The 22,673-nt window shown below is 41.1% G+C and overlaps 1 protein-coding gene and 1 long non-coding RNA gene across 3 annotated transcripts in view; one reads left to right on the top strand and one right to left on the bottom strand.

The window, feature by feature from the left end:
- KCNIP4 (potassium voltage-gated channel interacting protein 4) overlaps positions 1-22,673 on the bottom strand; it is a 405,696-nt gene that overhangs the window by 282,581 nt on the left and 100,442 nt on the right. The gene's annotated exons all lie outside the window — the stretch shown is intronic.
- Positions 37-11,042, top strand: LOC138796785 (uncharacterized). The gene is made up of 3 exons (XR_011363818.1): positions 37-194; positions 10,645-10,770; positions 10,879-11,042. It is a non-coding gene; the product is annotated as an uncharacterized lncRNA (long non-coding RNA).

Consider the following 22,673-nt stretch of genomic DNA (forward strand, 5'->3'; position numbering starts at 1 on the left):
GCCATAAGTCACTGTCTGTACTCCTGACATCATGGCCAGTGAGTTCTGGATTGCGGCCCATAAACTCTGCTGCTACTGATTGGCTGCAACAGTCACATGGCATCTGGCATCTAGAAGAACAAACTCCAGACAGGACCTTAAATGGGGGATCAGCACAGAATCAGATTGGAGTATTACTACTCATTTATTTCAAGGTATTTGGAACCCTTTTAACACTTTTTAAACCATGGATAACCCAAGACTCTGCTTGTACCATCTTGGTGCAGATACCACAGAACACATTTGGAAAAGTCTATGCTCCATCAGATTATGGTTGGGTTCACACTACGTATATTTCAGTCAGTATTGTGGTCCTCATATTGCAACCAAAACCAGGAGTGGATTAAAAACACAGAAAGGATCTGTTCACACAATGATGAAATTGAGTGGATGGCCACCATTTAATGGTAAATATTTGCTGTTATTTTAAAACAACGGCTGTTATATTGAAATAATGGCCGTTATTTACTGTTATATGGCGGCCAGCCACTCAATTTCAACATTGTGTGAACAGATCCTTTCTGTGTTTTTAATCCACTCCTGGTTTTGGTTGCAATATGAGGACCACAATACTGACTGAAATATACGTAGTATGAACCCAGTATAGCTGTCATATCTCAAACCCACCAGCCATGCCCCTGGCTATTTAATTGCATTATATCCACATAGATATGCAACCATGACCTGACAAAAGTTGCATTTCATTAAACCATTACAAGACAGTCACACTTCAACAAACCCAGTACAAATCTCAGAAAACCATGATAATTGCATAACGGTCATGGCACGTTTATCATGACATCCATTGGTGGCGCAATTTAATTTTTTTATTTATTTTTTTTTATTTGATTTTACTTTCATGTGTGGATATTCTCCTGATGCATCATATGACAATGTTTATCCCTCTGCTATGTGACTGAATCATCTCAATCACCATGTGTGGCGGCAGGCTGCACAAGGTGGCAGGCGTAGTGTAATTGTGTTATGTGTGGGGAAGCTTGTTCAATTTGCTCAGCTGTTCCAGTGCCCAATCCACTTACAATTGATTGTTAAATGGATTATAGTAGAAGAGCATCAATGCAATTGGCAAAGTGTCCTATATAGAAACATCTGTGGAAAAAGGTTGGTATTATTGTAAAGGCTCTTAAAGATTAAAATAAGGCTTTGTTCTTCATCTTGCAAAGTCTGGGATTTTCTGGTAAGAGGCCCTTTGTTAATAAACAATGCACTTATTATCGCTCAGGAGCGTTGCTAGAAACGCTCCTTTAGGGTGCGTTCACACCTACAGGATCTGCAGCAGATCTGCAGCAGATTTGATGCTGTGTTCAGTTATTTAAATGAAATCTGCTGCAGAAAATCAGCTGCAGATCCTGTAGGTGTGAACGCACCATCAGAGTGATCAGCCGAGCAGCGGAAAAATGCCTGATACTTGGCTGATTGTTTTGTGCCGCAGAAAGATAGATCGCTATCGGCCGCCCTTTGTGGACAGGGGATGTGTGGCCAATAGCAATATCTTTAAATGGCCACACAAATTATACTGGTCTGGTCTGGTCGATCGATTTAACATATCGCAGGCAGACCAAGATTTTTAGGTCTAAAAGGACCTTAAAGTGGCGCTGTACCCACAATCTGCCTCCCTCAAACCACTTGTACCGTCAGATAGCTGCTTTTAATCCAAGATCTGTCCTGGAGTCCGCTCGACAGGTGATGCAGTTATTGTCCTAAAAAACAACTTTTAAACTTGCAGCCCTGTGCCAAATTGGCATGGCCTAGAGTGTGTGTGCATTGGACTTGCACCAGCCCTCTGTCCCTCCTCTCTGCCCTCTTCACCATTGGGAATGCTCCAGGCAGGATTTTTCCTATTCATCACCTGCCTGAACATTGCACAGGTGCTGGATTGTTAAGACACCTGTTTAGTGTTCTGCAAGTGATGAATAGAAAAAAAAACCTGCCCAGGGGCATTCTTAATGTTGAAGAGGGTGGGGAGGAGGGAAGGAGAGGCGGTGCAAGCCTAGGACATGGGTACTCTAGGCCACGCCAATTTGATACAGGGCTGCAATTTTAAAAGTTGTTTTTTAGGACAATAACTGCATCACCTGCCGAACGGACCCCAGGACAGATCATGGTTTAAAAGCAGCTATCTGAAGGTACAAGTGGTTGGGAGGGGGCAGATTGTGGGTACAGAGTCGCTTTAATAGACAACTCCGGTGTTATATTTTACTGTGTAATGTATCTTTATAAGCTATCTGTGTGACTCTGTATTTTTTTTGTTTTTTTTGTACCGCTGGAGTTGTCCTTTAAGGGAACCATTCCCTGTCATATACACAGATACCTATACATCTTTATTGGGATATTTACAGAAGAATGAGGTCTGATTACAGCATGCTGCCCTGTACTGTCTCATGCTACAGAAAGAGCAGACAGGAAATGAATGCTGCAGTAAAATTAAATGTTCTGTAATAGCTTGGGCAAGGAATTGGGGAGAATGCTGCTAGAGGGGATTAGGCAGGGTGGAGGACTGGGATGAAGAGCTGAGAGAAAGTAATTGTAATAGTGAGTAACTGCTCAACAAGGAAATACAGCCAGGAAATAAAAAACTAAGACTCCTAAAACAAATAATTTTTGATGGATTCAGAACTGGGGCAGACAGGTAAGCAATGCTACAAGTTTCTGTAGCATGTTTATTACCTTATATCGGAGTACCCCTTTAAAATTTTATGAATGGGTCCAGTATAGATTAAACAACGGGGCTCTTCTGTTAATGGTGCAACTACAGTGCCCAGCATGCCTAGACAGCCCTGTCTCTGGAGGGGTCAGCAAACCATATGGTCCTCCATTTAATATCTGTGACAGCTGATCACTGGGAGTGATGCCAATCGACATGGGCTTGTCTATACAAAAGTTATCAAATGTGTGTCACTTATTTTTTTTTTGTGAGGATTCTGCACCAAGATCCATTGCGGTTTACAGTACAATGTATGTGGATGGGGTTTTTACTCCCCACCCAGATGTAGTGGAAATAAATTTCACCATATTCAGAACATGCTGGGGACTCTCAAATCAACAATATCTACAGATGGGTGACTTTTCTTTCTAAAAGAAATTCTGGCATGGCATATAATCCCCAGTCATGTATTAGGGCCCTTTAAGGTCCAACATTGATGTTGAGAGAAGCTACCTCCAGTAGGTGGCAATGTAGAGCAAAGTATTTTCTTTCAAGATGAGACCTCTTTTACATATTTTTTTTCCCATGGAGCAATGTATGGCTTGGCCTCCCCAAGGAAAAACACTAACTTGGACAGCACAGGTTAAACTGTATCAGAATGTGTATGGACAACCCTGACAAATAGAATACTCAGTTATCTATTCATGCAGTTCCAGGAGGAATAAAAGAGGAATAAGGCACAATGTCAAGTTCTAACAAATGCTCTGGAATTTTTATTTCATGGGAAATACATGTGTTAAATACAACAGAAATGTCAGATGAGTTGACGGGTCTTCTGTAATATAGGAAAGACCACAAGTGCCCTCAGCAAGGGCCATCCTGTCTGGGCATCACAGTGACTTTGCTCTACCAGGCTGGGCTGTTGTGCTATACGTTCTTGTTTTCCTCATCTCCTCCATCACTTTTACTTGAATAGATGGCGGCAGCTCACCTCACATTTGCTCTTGATTTTAATTTGATGTAATCCAATACATTTCCCAGAAACATCTGTTCTGAAAGTGGTGCTGTGTCCTGTCCCATATGCTGTCATGATGACTCCTGGGCTCTGGGCGCTTTGATCATCTCTGTGTATTTCTGTGCCACGCTGTTATTCTGTCCAATCTAGCCGCCTGGCATTTCAGTCCTCATAAATAAAATGCTTTCTGTTTCCCCAATGTTCTGCCAATGTCTCTCCTGCCTAGTCCGACAAGTGTGTAACATACCAGTGTGCACAAAATCTCGAAATACTGCTCCCTCTTGAATCAAAGATAGTTGAGGCCAACATGTATTGTGTTGATTGTAAAAAGTTTTTCCATTAAGGGGGTTATCCAGTGAAAATCAAATCAACTGGTTTCAGTATGTTGGCATAGCATTGTTCGGTATATGCAATCTGAGCATTGCATATATACATCCCCTAAGGGGATTTATAAAATGTGTAAAAAAAAGTTTTAAAACACATTTTTTTAAAAACCCTTATAAAATAAAGCCCAAATAAACATTAAAATTAGCTCCTTTCTTATTATACAAATAAAAAAATATATAAAAATAAACATACTATATATGGTAGCCTGCAGAACTGCACAGTGAACAGCGTACACAAAGAGAAAAAAAAAACACCAGGATTGTTTTTTTTTATTAAAAAGACATTTAAAAAAAAAAAAAAAGCAATCATTTTTTTTTTTTTTACACCAATATGATTCCAGTTTTGTAGGTGGAAAAATAAAAGCTTTATGTTTCTTAGAAGGTGAGGAGGAACGCTGCATCAAATCAATGACCTTTTGTTATGAAGGTGTTAAGCAAAAGAGTTTCCTTCTGTACTCTGTCTTCCTGCCCCCAATACACATTTCAGAAGAAGCAGGTTTTCTGTGTCCATGTTTATTATGGGATTATGGTCTATGCGGGGGGGGGGGGGGGTTCAGGTTGAGGGGGATGAGCGGACATGAGTGGAGAAAAGACAGCCCTGCAAAATACTACATCCTGCAATCTTTTCAGACCAAGTTCTCAGACCCATCCCTCTTAGTAGATCTGGCCGGCACTGCTCATAAAGCAGGCATTGTGGCGCAAATTTACACCCGCTCTGGAGCAGGTATAGGTTTCTATCATGAATTATGCCTCAGAGCGGGCATAAATCATAATAAATAAGGCCTGGGAGAAGGCCACAACTCCTCCCCATCTTGCTGCACCTCTCCTGCCATCAGACGAGGGGGGGGGGGGGTACGACTGGAAAATATGCCCCTTTTCTGTGGTGTACACCAGAGGCGCACATTTGAGAACAGAAATAAACTCTTTTACTTAGTTAAACCTATTACAGAGTTTCTTAAAATCACTAGTGCTATTGATTTCTGCAAAAATAAATGAAATGACAATTACATTTTAAATTGTTTTTAAATGGCAGATACACTTTAAGGATGATGCCTTTAGAACACATAGACAGCAAGATATGGTCTGTACTGATAATGGCTGCATTCAGCTACTATATGTCTTTTTCAGTAATTGCTATAACCTTTATGAAAAATGCAAAAATTCTCTATTTGTATAAAGAAACCAGATTAAAGCCCTTCAACTTTACAGCAAGCCTTTTTATATAAAAATGATTATTTTTTTCATATCACTATCTAGATTGGAAAAAAAAACTTGAGTAATATGTATCAATCAGAAGGACAATCGGCACTCACACAAGAGTTTAAGTGAATGCTATAAAATTTTATTATCCATGTAAGAATTCATGAACTGTGCCAGAAATAGGTCACATAAACGTAGCCACGTTTCAGCCTGAGAAGTGTCCTTTATAGGATAGGTATGCAGCCACACGGGAGTGGGCATGCCTGGTACCCCTCTTACTTTACAGGTAATGTGTGCTGCCTAAACCCCACATTCTATAATAGAAAACAATCTTGGTTTCCATTGACCACTAAACCTAATAATAAGCTGACACTGTAGAGATCCCTTCTCAGCAGTCATTTCACTGGGCATAACTATAATACAAGGTAATACTTTCATTGTACAGATGAAAGTAGATAGCACAGGATCCATTGCTGACATCGTCACATCGGCACAGTCTACCTTCTCCTTTATGCAAAATAACCTCTGCACATATGACAGAGCATGTCTAAAGCCCCTCTATAGAAGTGATTGAAGACCTCTAGTCTGTTGTTTTAGATGGCTCATATTTCTGAACTGCTGCTTTATTTAATAAGCTGTAGCCTCAGTTGTTGGCTGGCTGGATATGGCCGAGTGTCTGCAAAATGTGCATGAATGTGCAGAAGAGCCTGCTGACAGTGAGAGCAAGATAGTCGACTTTACTTTTATATTTATTCCTATGTTCTCTAAAAGTATTATGCTTCACAGTGGAAAAGCAAAGCGGCACTCACCAATTGGAATAATGCATAAGCTTCTTTTTGTTACGGTATAAGCATGGTCAGTGGTAGAGATAGAAACAGCCTGTTTGACATTATGCATGTTTTAACTTGGCCCAGGTTACAGGCATAACATGAAAAAGGCTCTTACTCAACCTTGCTCCTACCCAAACCAGCTGCTTCGTTGGTGTGTGACGTAACTCTTCTTCTGATGTGATGTCTCTCTGCATCTGAACACTAAGCACAGTGGAGATGCCGACTACTCTGTCTTACAGGGTCTCTCTGCATCTTAGTATCACTCTCCAAGAACAGCAAGGTGGCTACCTGGATACAGAGCTGGATCCTCATATTGTGATGTATCATGACATGATCCATATGCCGCTCCAGGAGTGGATTAGAATCAATTGAGCCGGGTCATAGAGAGGCAGGGGGTTATAACTTTCAAACTCTAAATCAACAGTAGATGTAATATAAAGCAAGTTTGGTAATACAGTAGAAGCAGTCTGGCTGCTATGGACGCCGAGCCAAAGGCATGGCCCGAGTCCTAACAACATCAGACTGTTTGCATAAGAGATTCACACCATATTTCTACACGATGGAAGAACAGACAGATATATGAAAGGCATCATGTGTCTCCTTGACCTAACAGCTATCCAGCCATTTGAAACATAAATTGCAGCTGATAGGTTCAGTTTAAAGAAAGTATATGAGCTTAAGGCCCCATTCCCACTGAGCAAAACTAGCGGAACATGTTCATTCTTCAGAGCAGGAGTGCGCGCAGAAGAGCCTGCTGACAGTGAGAGCAAGATAGTCGACTTTACTTTTATATTTATTCCTATGTTCTCTAAAAGTATTATGCTTCACAGTGGAAAAGCAAAGCGGCACTCACCAATTGGAATAATGCATAAGCTTCTTTTTGTTACGGTATAAGCATGGTCAGTGGTAGAGATAGAAACAGCCTGTTTGACATTATGCATGTTTTAACTTGGCCCAGGTTACAGGCATAACATGAAAAAGGCTCTTACTCAACCATGCTCCTACCCAAACCAGCTGCTTCGTTGGTGTGTGACGTAACTCTTCTTCTGATGTGATGTCTCTCTGCATCTGAACACTAAGCACAGTGGAGATGCCGACTACTCTGTCTTACAGGGTCTCTCTGCATCTTAGTATCACTCTCCAAGAACAGCAAGGTGGCTACCTGGATACAGAGCTGGATCCTCATATTGTGATGTATCATGACATGATCCATATGCCGCTCCAGGAGTGGATTAGAATCAATTGAGCCGGGTCATAGAGAGGCAGGGGGTTATAACTTTCAAACTCTAAATCAACAGTAGATGTAATATAAAGCAAGTTTGGTAATACATTCATTTTTTTTTGCTGTTATCATGCTGTAAAACAGGTCCAGTCTCCTGAAGGCAGATTTTCAGACTTGTGCTGGTTGAAAAAAACAGACTAAACACAGGTATTCTGGTCACTACAGAGAGTCACGGCTCAATGTGTCCGACAATCACATGACTGCCTCCTCTCTGTGAGCGCTCAGATGGCCTGGGATACATAGGACTTCCTGTTTTCTGGCTGTTTACTGTTTTTTGAGAAAAATAAAAGCCAGAAAACAGAATGTGCCGTGTTTTTCATGATAACAAAAAAAAAAAAAAATTAATGTAAATTGCAAACTTGCTTTATATCACATCTACTGTTGATTTAGAGTTTGAAAGTTATAATGACAGTGACACTTTGAGGCCACGTTCACATGGTGTAACAGTGGTTGTTCTATGACATGGCCATGTCACAGAATGGCCGCTGTTTGTGAAGTTCAACCCGGGACTGCAGTAAAGGCCGGATGACCTTCATTTCTTTTGCATTAAAATGCGGGCACATTCAGGTGTGCCTGAGTTCCAATTAACCATTGCAAACATTGTAAAGTGTGGCTGGAGCTGCACTTCACATTGTTTGCACTATCAATTTTGTGCGGCCGCTTTTCAATGAATAACGGCCGCACAAAATTGACGTGTCAGTTTTGAGTGCGGCCGCATGGAATACAATGTTATTTGATTTTCCACTAAATAGCGGCCATTGTTGCAATCCTGCAACAACGACCATTAGTTAGTGAAAAAATACATTGTGTGAACGTGGCCAAAATTGTATCTTTATTTCAGGAAACCTTTGACACAGTGTCAGAAGTTTAAAGCAGTGAGGATCCCAGTACTGAGACATCTGTCAGGATATATAGGACCAGCAAGACAAAGGACAGGTGCAGCCCTAACACTGGCACCCGCCCTGCTGCCCCTGCCTACTTGCCACAGCAGTCCTAGCGACAGCGGACAACTTGTCGACGGTCCCTACCCTATATAGTGTGAACACAAAACAACAGACAGGACAAACGCAACACAATACAGAAAGGTCAGAGGTCCAAGTCAGCAACAGGAGGGCTGCGCAGTACAAAACCTAATCCAGGAGAATAGTCATGTCCAAAAGCCAAAAGTCAGGTAACCAAAAATACAATGCAGGGAAAACCGCTAGATCAAGAAACACTATGAAATAGGCTCCATCTCAGGCAAGGAGCATGAGGCAAGTGAAGATACGTATGCACCCTGTAGTCCCAGCCCCTGGTAATGATTGGGGCTGAGGCTCCAGGTCCTGCCCAGATACCGACAACTAACTGGTAAGTCAGCTGTCAGTCAATAATCAGTGAACACACACAACTCCTATGCTGATCAGCCAGAGAGTGAAGCACTGGGCTCTGCTACAACACGGAATAACAGAGCAGAGCAAAACCTGAGAAGCAGTCTGGCTGCTATGGACGCCGAGCAAAAGGCATGGCCCGAGTCCTAACAACATCAGACTGTTTGCATAAGAGATTCACACCATATTTCTACACGATGGAAGAACAGACAGATATATGAAAGGCATCATGTGTCTCCTTGACCTAACAGCTATCCAGCCATTTGAAACATAAATTGCAGCTGATAGGTTCAGTTTAAAGAAAGTATATGAGCTTAAGGCCCCATTCCCACTGAGCAAAACTAGCGGAACATGTTCATTCTTCAGAGCAGGAGTGCGCGCCTCCCATAGAATCCCATTATGAGCGGGAGGCTAACGGCATTCAGCGGCGGAATTCCGCTAGTTTTGCTCAGTGGGAACGTAGCCTAACCCTGTAAGAGCTGAGCAGAACTAAAGAAGCACAGTTTAAAGCTAAACTCTTCTGTGATTTTATTTCAACAATCTGAGGGAATCCCCGACCTCTGACTCGTGAAGTTTGTTGTTTTTTTTGTTTTGTTTTTTTCTCTGAGAAGGAGAGCAGTACATAGAGATGAGCAAATCTTGAGCACACTCAGGTCCGAACCAGAGCTTGCATCAATTCATTACTGGCTGTAGAAGTTGGATGCAGCCCTGGGGAGCCCTGAAAACATGGATATAGTCTATGGCTGTGTTCATGTTTTCCAGGAAGCCCTAGGGCTACATCTAACTTCTTCAGTCACTGGTAATCAAATTTTGCACGCTCCTGCACGGAACTGAGTGTGCTTGTGATTTGCCCATCTCTATTAGGTAACTTCAGGCTCACATACATACTGTAGCTATAGCATAGTAGAAAGTAAGGAAGCAGCAATTAGCTTATGGCCATGAAGGAGTTAAATGGCTGATTGCATTATATAAAGGCAATTTGCATCAGCATTATGCCTGTACAGCTAGTTTCAATTTGCATATTTTATAGTCTCTATGTTTAGCGATAACTTTGCAAGTGTTAATCCAATTTATGTTTCACTTACATTTTAATCATTTTCTTTACCATTCTAGATGAGGCTGGGATTTTTATAAACACATTATCGCAATTCCTTATCAATCATATGAATGCAAAACTATAGATACCGAGCGCTGTATGCAATTGTTACATATGATGGTAATGGAAATAGTGCTTACACCATTCTCCGCATGGTCTTTTATAGTAATTGGTTTGGAGATCCATATTCCATAGAGGCCATATTTACTGGAGTTATTGCTGCTAGACGAAGGATCTCCTGAGCCAGATAAGTGACCAGAGCAATTGTCACTTTCCTCCCCCACTCTTCCATCAGCTCAAGTACGTTACATAGCAGATGGCTGTGGACTTGGACAGTTTGATTAAAATATATATTGACTTGATGATAGCTTGTTGAGAATTTTGCTGAGAAGCCGATGTATAGCATGCAGCCATGTCTTTTTCTTCTAAAATTGTACATGTTGGATTTCTTTCTCTATTGGTTTCTTAGCGATAAGCCATCACCAGAGCTGTCTGGCAGTGGCTTACCTTTAGGCGCTATTCACACGTCCGCAAGTGTGGATCTGCAATAACAGACAGAAAATAGGGTCAATGCATTTCATTGGCCCCATTTACACATCCGTCGGTGTGTACAGGGCCATGATCTGTGTGTACAGGCCCTAGTGCGGACAGAAATTCCTCCACAGACACACCTCTATGGGATCTGTATTTTAGCCGATGCGATCTTCAAAAAATACGGATCTGCAATCCGTAAATAGTGACTAGTTTATTATTATTTTTTGCAGATCAGCAACAATGCGGATGGGATTTTGCGTATTGGGATGAAAGATAGCGGACTAAAATTTGAAAAATATACTGACATGAGATTCGACCCTTGTTCCTACACAAACTAGATAAAAAAATAATCAAAAGTAAGTATTCTCTATTAGTATTCTCTATTAGGACTAAAAGACATTGAACTTTTCACAATATTCAATGTTTAATTTTGATTAATTTTTTTGTTTGCCTATTTTGTATAGGGACATCTGTTTATACCAGTATATTGAGCTGAAGGTTGAATAAAAAAAAAAGAAGAACACAAAAGAAAAATGAAGCGTGAACATCACTGCAATACTGGCAATAGCCAGTAGAGTAAAGCTGATTGTTACAGCTAGATCTTGATGAATAGAATTAAAGTACACAATTGTAGAAGCAAACTCCCCAAAACTTCTGTGACCCTGAAGGTCAGATGGTTGTTCCCATCTTGTAAAGTGATGGCATATCCATGGAGATCTGATCATTTAAAACCCCATCAATCATGAGATATTGTGACAGTGACACTCCTAGCCGTGCAGGGAACTGCACCACAATATATTTCACTTGAATTGAGCTACATTGAGTTGCATTTCTCTGCACATCTGGTGACTTGAAGTAAAGTACTGTTGTGAACAGGTTGCAGTATGGTGTCCCCTTCATTCTAATGATTGGTGAAGGTCCTAGAGGTCAGCTCCCCACTGACTATAATGTTATGGGATCTCTTAGTGATATGGCACTACTTTAGAAGTCATAACCATTTAAAGGGTTAAAAGGATTTGTGAACCCCGTTAATATCTGTATTCATTCAGCAGTTTGCTGTTGTAAAATGTTGACACAGTGTAAAAAAAAAATCAAAGAAGTCACATGCAAATTTCGACCTGTCACTTAAAATCACCCAAAATTTGGCTGTCATCACAACACAATGACATTGACAATCATTGGATGCAATGCTGCAGTGGAACAGTTTAGAGATGATCGAATAGCGCTAATGTTTTTGTTCGTACGAACTCGAACCATTGGTATTTGACTCTCGCAGACTTCCTGTTCCATGGGGAGGGTGGAGACAGCCCGAGTCCCGCCTGGAAAACAGGAATACAGCCTCTGCCATAAGTTGTTCCTCTTTTCCAGGCAGGATTCGGGCTGTCTCCACCTTTCCCACGGAACGGCAAGGCAGCGGGTGTCAAATGCCGATGGTTCGAGTTCGTACGAACCAGAACATTAGCGCTGTTCTATCATCTTTAGAACAGTTGTCCTATAACTCTAGTCCTATACTGATTCATTGAATTGATCTGAATGTCTATGTTGGGGGGCGGGGGATATTATTTTCCTTATAAGGGGGGTTGGGTACCATGACATCCTCTAGGATTGTAGAAGGTTTATTTTCCAAGAAATACAGAAAATATTATTTAACTTCACGTGTGGCAGTTTGTATTTAAAGCTTTTCCTAAACATCAAATCACATTCGGTTAATGTAACCCATACCTCATTCCTATTCTGTATGTGTAACATGACCATTTGTGTTATTACAAAGAAATTTACACTTTTGCAACTATTTTTTATATTATTAATTTATCCTATGTATTATATTTGATGAAATAAATTTGAATTTAAAAAAAGCAAAATATTCTTATAAAATAATGTTTTGTTTGTATAGCTAGTCTGTACATCTATGTGTGTCCATAAACTACTAACAGACTGTATTCTCTGATACTGATGTCAAACTAGATAGAAGTGAACTAAATAGAAGAGAGTGTGACTATAGGATCAGATGACACAGGGCAGGTTTGTGGTCTCTGACCCAATTGATTCGGTATGATTCTATTTATTTTTATGTATTGCACAGCAGTATTGTCAGTCATGGGTTAATGTTTTATGTATAGCATGTGTTGTTATTAACCAATAGGAGGTGCTCTCTACTTCTAACCAATCTCTTTTCTTCTTTTTTTTACGCACACACTCTTCCCCACCACTCACAGGGAAGTTCTCTTTAGGCCCCTGTAGGAGGAGACACTGGTGGAGGAAGTGTTGTGTTAGTTCTAGTCAGATTCTCATGGGAGAAAGACACACAGAGCAAATGTCCCTGCTGTAGCCAAGTCGGGGCCTGGCTTATGCCAGGACCCATGTCCGGGTCAAAGTTCAGTTTAGTCTGAGGCACCAAAGTGTACAGATGCATCTAGAGACAAACAGTTGTTTTACTACTACTTATACTAAAGCTACTATGCATTGCTAAGCACTTTAATGGGAGAAGAGTCCAGGAACACCCTCACCCATTCTGAGAACCAGTCTAAAAAAGGGCAATATGCTGAAACACAAGAGGAACTAGCCTGGATAGGACAAAGCTACCAAACAAGATCTACATACCCTATCTCGCAACGCAGGTAACTGGGAAGGCCCAAAAGCTTAGCTACACACAGATAACCATGATTGGGGCGTGTATCACCCTATTAAAATGCATAGCTCAGCACTTTAGGGCACAAGGTGGTGAGACGTAGTATAAACGCAGGTACAAGTAAACTTCTCACTCAAAAGTATTTCTCCAAAGTTCCAGCATACGGTAGTACATTGCTACCCTGGGTTGGGGCTCCTTCAACAAACTCTTCTCCTCAACTCTACTCAATTCTCCAAGCAGCACTACAACTACTTTTCTTATGCTCTACTTCTCTAAGCACCTCCTTAAGCACAAGCAAGCTCCAGTATTAAAGTCTGTGGCAAAGATGTATCTATTGGTGAAAGTGTATTGTACTATTGAAGAATTCTACAGAAAAGCTGTTCTATTTTTTCAACACTGGGACTTTGTCATACTTCATACACACCAGCACTCATACACACATACCATATGCCTGGGAATATTTTTCCCTGGACTCTGGGTGGCGGTACCGATGTGGGTCAGTTGTCACTTAGGACTACCGTGACAAGAGCGTAAGGGACCCATTACAACCCAGCAGGTCACCGACCATTGGGGAATACAGCCAGCCACATAAACAAAGCAGGTACCAACATCACATCTGTGTGCTGGACAAGCACTGGTGTCTCGACATTAGCATCTCTGGCTGAGCTCACAGGAAAATACCATCTAGACTGACATACCACACATACACACAATGTAGGTCTCACCCGTCAGTTCACAATAACTGGGCCCAGCATAGAGGACCCAGCCCAGGGAACATGTGCAACTTGGAGGTAAGTGGTGATGCTTTATAAATATGGGGCCAAACATCCTGCACTTGGTTCAGCGAACGTCAACTAAGCAGTGGGGCAAACAACAGAAGCCTTAATACTGGTAGTATACAGTATATTGCTTACTTCTGGCATCTGGGGATCTCAGATGGTGAATTAACATTCTTATTCAAAGTATAGATACATTTTGATAGGAGACACTGGCATCTTTGTCTTCAGGCTGCCCTAGCCTCCTTCAGATTGACAGCTGGCTCATGTTGAAATCCCACACAGCCAAAGACGAGCCAGCTATCAGTCTGAAGGAGGTGGGGGGCTGCCTTAAGACACTGCGGTGGTCGGAGAGTAGGGCAGGTGCAGACAGTGTCACTGACCAGCCTATCCGTGCTGTCGTGTTTCCTTCATAGTGAAATGTCAGAAGTTTTGATCAGTGGTGTCCAGGATGCTAAGACCCCACCATTTGGTAAAACAAGCAAAAAGAAGCACTCAGCGGAGTTCTGTGCCTGTTCGTTTCTGCTCTGCTCAGGGAGTGGTACCAGTAGTGTATAGTAAAGGTACTTTTTTATTGCTTTTCTGTAATCCTAACACCCCTCGTGCCACTCTCTGAGCAGAGCCAAGGGGTGCTGAGCTGACATGAAGATTGGATTTCATGGATTGGGGTGGGTCTCAGCACCTGGTCCCTGGTCATTGATAAAACTTTTGACATGTCAGAAGTTTTTCAAAGTGATAAGTACCTATAGTTTTGGTAAGATGGAGTCTAAGGTCCAAATGTGGGATTTGGGCCGTTTCCGCCCCCCCATCCCTTCTTTTTTTTCCAAAGGGTATTTGTACACTTTATAGTGTGGACGGGCACCAAGGAAAGTTACCACATTACTAAGGTAGGACTAGACCTGATATATATTTTGTGCTGCTTTTTTTCGGGACGGTCGAGGGAGGGAGCAGCTGGAGGCTTCATGTCTCCTTCACTTACCGCGTCTCATGAATATCAAAAATAGTTTTACTGTGCAGCAAAATCCAATGCATTACAGATGGGAAAAGCAAATGTTCTCCTTCTTGTAGAGTGTGACAAAGCTAAATCATTAGAATGATAGTTATCTGCTGTCAGCGGAGTTATGAGCAAGAAATTCAAGGTGAACTCACTGACTATTACTCTTTGAAGAAGGTGCAGCTCCTGGTGCGTTTCTACATTCATCCTACTGGACGGCATCTCAGTTTTCAGGGATTTAAATGTGAATGAGCGGCCGTCTGCCTAACATTACTCTGCCCTAATTATCAGCCAGAAAATAAATCTCTGTCCTAATGAAAAAAGGAGGAATCAAAGTATATGGAAATTTAGCCATGGTCGGGAATAAAAGTCTTGTTTTTTTCAATGTTTTTTACTTTTAAACTAGATATAATTAAAAAGGTTCTGTCAGTTTTATGAATTGGAGTCAATGTTAGTCTATAATATATACTCTTGAGAACATTAAGTTAGATTTTGCCTCTTCACATGGCCGTATCACATCCCCATACATCTCCAAGCTTTACAGAGTAATAGTATTTCACTCACAGACTTATATGGTTCCCAGCTGTATCTCCGGATGCTTCTGATTTTATAAAGAAGTACATGAAAACTTTTTGTGAAGATCAGATATTGTTTATTATAGGAAAAAAAATATCCTTTAATGGTGCGTTCACACCTACAGGATCTGCAGCTGATTTTCTTTAGCAGATTTCATTTAAATAACTAAACACAGCATCAAATCTGCTGCAGATCTGCTGCAGATCCTGTAGGTGTGAACGCACCATAAAGGGGTATTTCACCTTTAAACTTACTTGTCCCCTATCCACAGAATAGGGGACAAGTAAGAGATCAAGGGGAATCCGACCCCCCGGCAATCTCCATATCAACCTGCAGCTTCTTTCTTTTGAATAGAGCGATGGGTGGATGGGGAAAAGTTAGTTTTAAGTTGGAATACCCTTGTAATACAATGCATAATACTGTGAAACATACATTCAGGACAGGTTTATAAAATCTGGGACATTTTTAGGCATTTTGAGGTTTAATTTATGCAAAGTTTTCTTGTGAGTCTGAGCATTCACATCTACAATGATTGGACTGGGACAGGAGAGGTGCTCAGCAGCTCCACTTCCACCCCTAGCTCGCTCCGACCTTTGTTCAGTTGCACTAGACACGATCCATAGATGGAGCCCTGCTAGAGGAACTGGACCAAGACTGTAGCAAGCCAGAGAGTGAAGCATGCTACTGGGTTTCTCCTGCCACGATCTAACAATTAGTGTGGGTTTAATCATTCAATATTATATTATAGTCTGACTGGCACCATGTAAACAATATGCAACAAAAAAAAAAAAAAAAAGGACTGAAAAAATGGACTGCACCTCACAGATAACACAAAATAGCAAAAAGACTATTAAAATCAATTAAAATACAGACAAACCACTGGCCCAAATCTGACCATGTGGAACCCAATCTACTGCACAATATCTTTATGTAATGACCATGATAACAGAAAATGAACAAATATAGATTAAACTAATAATGCCTATAATCAAAAATGAATATGCGCAATAGTCAGAACAAGCATATATGTAAACAATGTGATGTAAAATACTGCCTAATAAACAGACTCGTAATGCCAATGCAAGAATCAAAGTGCAAGTGCAAAAAAGAGTGCCAAGAGAATGCAGATAGGGGTATTCTAGTATAATACAACCGACATGCTCATCATGGTGGGTTAGGACAGGCATCCCACGTGTTCTGTCACATGGACTTCCCATGATCTTGAGGACAGGGATTCAAGTTTCCTGCCTGTTACAATGGAGTGGCAAGTGAAACATATTTTACCGCTCCATCCATTCTTTATGGGAACATCAGATATTGGTCTAGGTAATGTATTTAGACCTGAAAGGGGCCACCAGAGCATTGGCAATGGAGCATTGAGGGTTATAATGGGTGTGTGGTGTCCCACCACGGGTGTTTTTTTGTCTTTCCTTTGCACCTGTCGCAAAAGCTTCTTTCTCCAGGTTAAGTGGTGATAAAGGGTACTTTATCACTAGGGTGCAGTTTTACCACTAGATGTCAGTATTTTGTATTCCTATGTATTGCACATCTGAGGAGGTTCATGGGTTAATGTTTTCTGTGTACCATGTGCTCTTATAGACCTATAGGAGGTCCTTTCTACTTTTAACCTATCTCTTTTCTTCTTTCTTATGTACACACTCATCCCCACCACTCACAGGGTAGATAACTTAGCCCCTGTAGTAAGTTATTTACTTGGTGGAGGAAGTTTAGTCAGTCTTATCCAGATTCTCGTGGGAGAAAAACACACAGAGAAAGTGTCCCTGCTGTAGCCAAGCCAGGGCCTGGCGTATGCCAGGACCCTTTTCTGGGACACGGAGGAGTCAAGTCTGAGACCCAGTAGTGTACAGATGCAGCTAGAGACAACCAGTTCTTTTTTTACTCCTACTATAACTACTATGCAGTGCTAAGCACTTAAAGGGAGAAGATTCCAGGAACATCCTAACCCACGCTGTGAACCAGTCTAAAAAGTGCAGGGCAGTATCGTAAGAACCAGAGGAACTAGCCTGGATAGGACAAAGCTACCAAGGAAGGTCTACGAATCCTATCTCGCAGTGCAGGTAACTGGGACACTCCCGGGAACTTAGCATCACCCAGATAACCATGACTGGGGTTTGTATCACCCTATTCGGATGGGTCACTCGACACTGTAGGGCACAAGGTGGTCAGACATAGTCTATACACAGGTACAAGTAAACTTCTTACTCAAAAGTATTCCTCCAAAGTTCCGGAAGAGTACATTGCTACATTAGGTCAGGGCTCCTTTGACCAACTCTTCTCCTCTTCTCTAATCAACCCTCCAAGTACTAAAGTCTTCAGTACTAAAGTCTATGTGAAGATTTATCTATTCTACTGAAGTGTGTTGCACTACTGAAAGACTGCACAGAAAAGCTGTTCTCGGACATTGCCTTTAAGCTAAGCACTAAGCACTACAGTTTATTTGTAATGTAATGGATTGCTGCCAAAGAGGTTATGCTACAATCACGTAGGGCAGCAGCTGTGAATGTCCACTGCATTAGCCCTTTATTAACGATGCTACCATTTTCTTTATTGAATTACTATGCCCAGCGTATGCATTAACACTTCCTGTAGTCTGAGCACTTAGCATCTTGCTCCTTCCACTGCAAATCTTACAAAGAGTAAAATGTATTGACAGAATGTATTTAACATATTGAGGCTATGTTCACACACTGTAAAATAAAAGCAAAATACAGCTGTATTTTCAATATAATTATGCACTCCATCGAAGTTAAATGGAAATTGTCTGAAAGTGCAGACACTGTATATAATAAGGCCAGAAGAGACTATGATCCTCCAAATAATGAACATGCGGGGGCTAGGTTCACACTATGTAACTGTGCGGCTGTATTTTTTATGCGGCTGTAAATGTGCGGATGAAACTACGGCCGTGAGACATGCGGCTCAAAACATACGGTCATTTACTTTGAAATCTGGTTCAACTAAAAATAACAAATAAAATCTTAAGAAAGTGATGCAAACACCTCTGGATGCATCTGGGAAAGCAGGGAACACAGTTTACATGAATTGCTATTACCGGGGTTTGCGATCCTCTGCACTAATGCTGATGTCTCTCATGGTTAATCTATCGTTGTAATAAAGTGCCTTTCGTTGTTCAATAATTAAATTTAAACGAATCCATCATTTTGCAATTAAATATACTGTTAAAATAGATATATAAATAAATGTATATTTATATATATATTTATTTTTTGACAGTATATTTAATTACAAAATGATGGATTCGTTAAAAATAAATTATTAAACAACGAAACTGAATTTATTTAATCGAAAATGTGTTTTATTAATTAAATATTAATTAGTACAGGAAGCTCCATAAGCCGTTAATTCATATTGCCGGCAAAAGAGTTTTCTGTACTAATCATCACTTTACTTTAATGAAAACATCAAATGTTTCTTCTAATTATGTTATCACAATAGCATTATTAGAAGAAACATTTAGAATTATATGTGCGCTCAGCTGATTGGCTGTTCGGCTGAGCGCACATATAATGAGCCGGTCCGCAGCACAGTGACTTCATTGTGCTGCGGACCAGCGAAGAGGACACATCGGGGTGAGTATAGAGCTCTCCCCACCCCCTCCCCAGCACTGCACCCCTCCCAGCAAGGAAGGGGGGTCACTTAACCCCTTCCTTGCTGGAATGGGTGCAGTCTGACATCAGTCTGGCCCCCAAGGGGTTAAGGGGGATGCAATACATCCTCCCTTAACCCCTTGGGGGCCAGACTGTAAGCAGCGATCTGTAAAGATGCTGCATACTGTAAGGTGCACAACACTGCTCACAATGATGGGTGTTGTGCTCCTGTTTGTGTGTTTTTTGTGTGTTTCTCCCTTTTTGTTTTTCAGATATCGGTATCCTGGGGATTACGTCGGATTCCGTGGACTACGTCGATGACCAGCGTTTTTTTATTTTATTTTTTTAATAAAATGGTCAATGAGGGGTGTGGGGGTGTTTTTATTTGAATAAAAAAAATTTTTAACTTGTGTCTTGTCTTTATTTCTTTACTTTATAGACTTAGTAGTGGAAGCCGTCTAATAGACGGAATCCATTACTAAGTTGGGGCCTAGTGTTAGCCGGTATAAAATGGCTAACACTAACCCCCTATTATTACCCCAGTACCCAATGCCACCAGGGGTACTGGGAAGAGCCGGGTGCCAGTGGTCCCGGAGCGTCAAAATTGGCGCTCCTGGACCGGGCATCAGCAGGCTGGTAAGATTTAGGCTGGGGAGGGCCTAAACCAATGGCTCTTCCCACCCTGGTGTTACCAGGCTGCTGTCGTTTGGTTTTTAACCCGGCTGGTTATAAAAAGAGGGGGGACCCTATGCGTTTTTTTTAAATTAATTATTTATTTAAAAAAAAAACGCATAGGGTCCCCCCTCTTTTTATAACCAGCCGGGTTAAAAACCAAACGACAGCAGCCTGGTAACACCAGGGTGGGAAGAGCCATTGGTTTAGGCCCTCCCCAGCCTAAATCTTACCAGCCTGCTGCCGCCCGGTCCAGGAGCGCCAATTTTGACGCTCCGGGACCACTGGCACCCGGCTCTTCCCAGTACCCCTGGTGGCATTGGGTACTGGGGTAATAATAGGGGGTTAGTGTTAGCCATTTTATACCGGCTAACACTAGGCCCCAACTTAGTAATGGATTCCGTCTATTAGACGGCTTCCACTACTAAGTCTATAAAGTAAAAAAATAAAGACAAGACACAAGTTAAAAAATTTTTTTTATTCAAATAAAAACACCCCCACACCCCTCATTGACCATTTTATTAAAAAAATAAAATAAAAAAACGCTGGTCATCGACGTAGTCCACGGAATCCGACGTAATCCCCAGGATACCGATATCTGAAAAACAAAAAGGGAGAAACACACAAAAAACACACAAACAGGAGCACAACACCCATCATTGTGAGCGGTGTTGTGCACCTTACAGTATGCAGCATCTTTACAGATCGCTGCTTACAGTCTGGCCCCCAAGGGGTTAAGGGAGGATGTATTGCATCCCCCTTAACCCCTTGGGGGCCAGACTGATGTCAGACTGCACCCATCCCAGCAAGGAAGGGGTTAACTGACCCCCCTTCCTTGCTGGGAGGGGAGCAGTGCTGGGGAGGGGGTGGGGAGAGCTCTATACTCACCCCGATGTGTCCTCATCGCTGGTCCGCAGCACAATGAAGTCACTGTGCTGCGGACACGCTCATTATATGTGCGCTGAGCCGATCAGCCAATCAGCTGAGCGCACATATAATTCTAAATGTTTCTTCTAATAATGCTATTGTCATAACATAATTAGAAGAAACATTTGATGTTTTCATTAAAGTAAAGTTATGATTAGTACAGAATGCTCTTTTGCCGGCAATATGAATTAACGGCTTATGGAGCTTCCTGTACTAATTAATATTTAATTAATAAAACACATTTTCGATTAAATAAATTCAGTTTCGTTGTTCAATAATTTAATTCTAACGAATCCATCATTGTGCAATTAAATATACTGTCAAAAAATAAATATATATATAAATATACATTTATTTATATATCTATTTATTTTAACAGTATATTTAATTGCACAATGATGGATTCGTTAGAATTAAATTATTGACCAACGAAAGGGACTTTATTACAAAGAAAATGTGTTTTATTAATTTAATATATTAACTATTAGAGGCATCGGCATTCGGCATCATTGCCGGCTATTTTTGAAGTACTCCGTACGGACCGCCTGTCAATCCACGGCCGCATGTCCAGCCGCAAACAATGGTCTTGTTCATTTTTTACGGGTCCGTTTACGATCGGGCCGTAGATTCATACATAGTGTGCACTGTGCAGCCGTATATCCTATACTTTCCAGCATATGCATGAACCACCAAAAATACCGCCGCACAATTACAGCCGCAAATACAGCCGCACAGTTACATAGTCTGAACCTGGCCTTATAGAGTATTTTGTACTTTATAAGCGTGTTACACTATGCAGTCATAATTCAGCTCTTTGCTACAGAAATCAGAGGACGGACCTTGAACAGACCAAAGAAGTTGTAGAAATGTTGAACTTTGAAGTGAATACTTACGTGTCATCAATACCTGTCTGTCCCCCTCAAATCACAGCTGCCTCCACTTCCTGAAGAAGACAAGAGTTGAGCACACTCAACCAATCACTGGCCATGACACTGTCCCATCTCAGTCAGTGATTGGCTGAGCAGGCTAGGGGCGGCGAACACGACAGGCGAACACGAGCTATTTTTTGTTTTCCATATGTATTAAAATGTACAACCACCATCTTCACAAACTTTAATAAAGGTTTAGTTCTGTAATGATCCAAACTTCTTGCAATGTATATAATGAATCTCGGTTTGTGAAGTTGAGTTCGCTCATCTCTAATCCCAACCATTTAGGTAGAATTTATCTATTTTAAACAAAAAAATACTGGTCAGGGGTGGCTGATCTTGTTAATTGAACTTTTGTTTAAGTAGCTTTAGTTCTAGAACACTTGGCATTGAAAGGTTATTAAAGGTAGGTAGGGAGTTAGATAGGGTGTCTGGGTCTATGTTAGTGGTTTTAACTGCACTCATACATTGGTAAAGTTTCACCAGTTGTGTGAACAAGGTTAAGTAAGGCTAGGCTTTTTTTTCTTTTGTTTCCAGTGGGTCTAGGTTTACTCCCCCATCATTTATAGGTTTAATTGGTCCCAACTTTAGTATAGTAAGTTCATACAGTGTCTCATGAACCATATATACCCCATATTTATCACACAGACATGTCAAAATAAGAAATCAGGGATCCAAACTGGGGACAAGACCATGTTGAGGTTTAAAAACAAACGGCGTATCACCACTAGGCCCATTTTACTTGAGCCTGAGCTGTTATATACCAAATACATCTCATGAACAACAAGGGCTCTGTTGTTAGAAAAACTAGCCTTTTCCCTTATTTTTTACAGCACATATAAAGTTTATAATGCAAAAGTAAAAATCCACTGCTCAGGTTCAGATCGATATGTATCCAAAATCTAATGCAAGGATATGTGTTCTACAATATTTATCTTCTGCTTCAATGCCCAACATGTATACTGAGAGCAGTAGGTGTTCTCCTGTGTTATAGACAGTGTAAAAAACATTGAATGCAAACATAAAAATATGTATGTCTTGTATTTGCATATAAATATATAGGGCTTAGGATTTACTAAGAGGTGCACGCCTCTTAGTACAGTCGGCTGGTGCAAAAATCTACACCT

This window comes from Dendropsophus ebraccatus, chromosome 7 (assembly GCF_027789765.1).
Source record: "Dendropsophus ebraccatus isolate aDenEbr1 chromosome 7, aDenEbr1.pat, whole genome shotgun sequence".
In the NCBI taxonomy this organism is placed as follows: domain Eukaryota; kingdom Metazoa; phylum Chordata; class Amphibia; order Anura; family Hylidae; genus Dendropsophus; species Dendropsophus ebraccatus.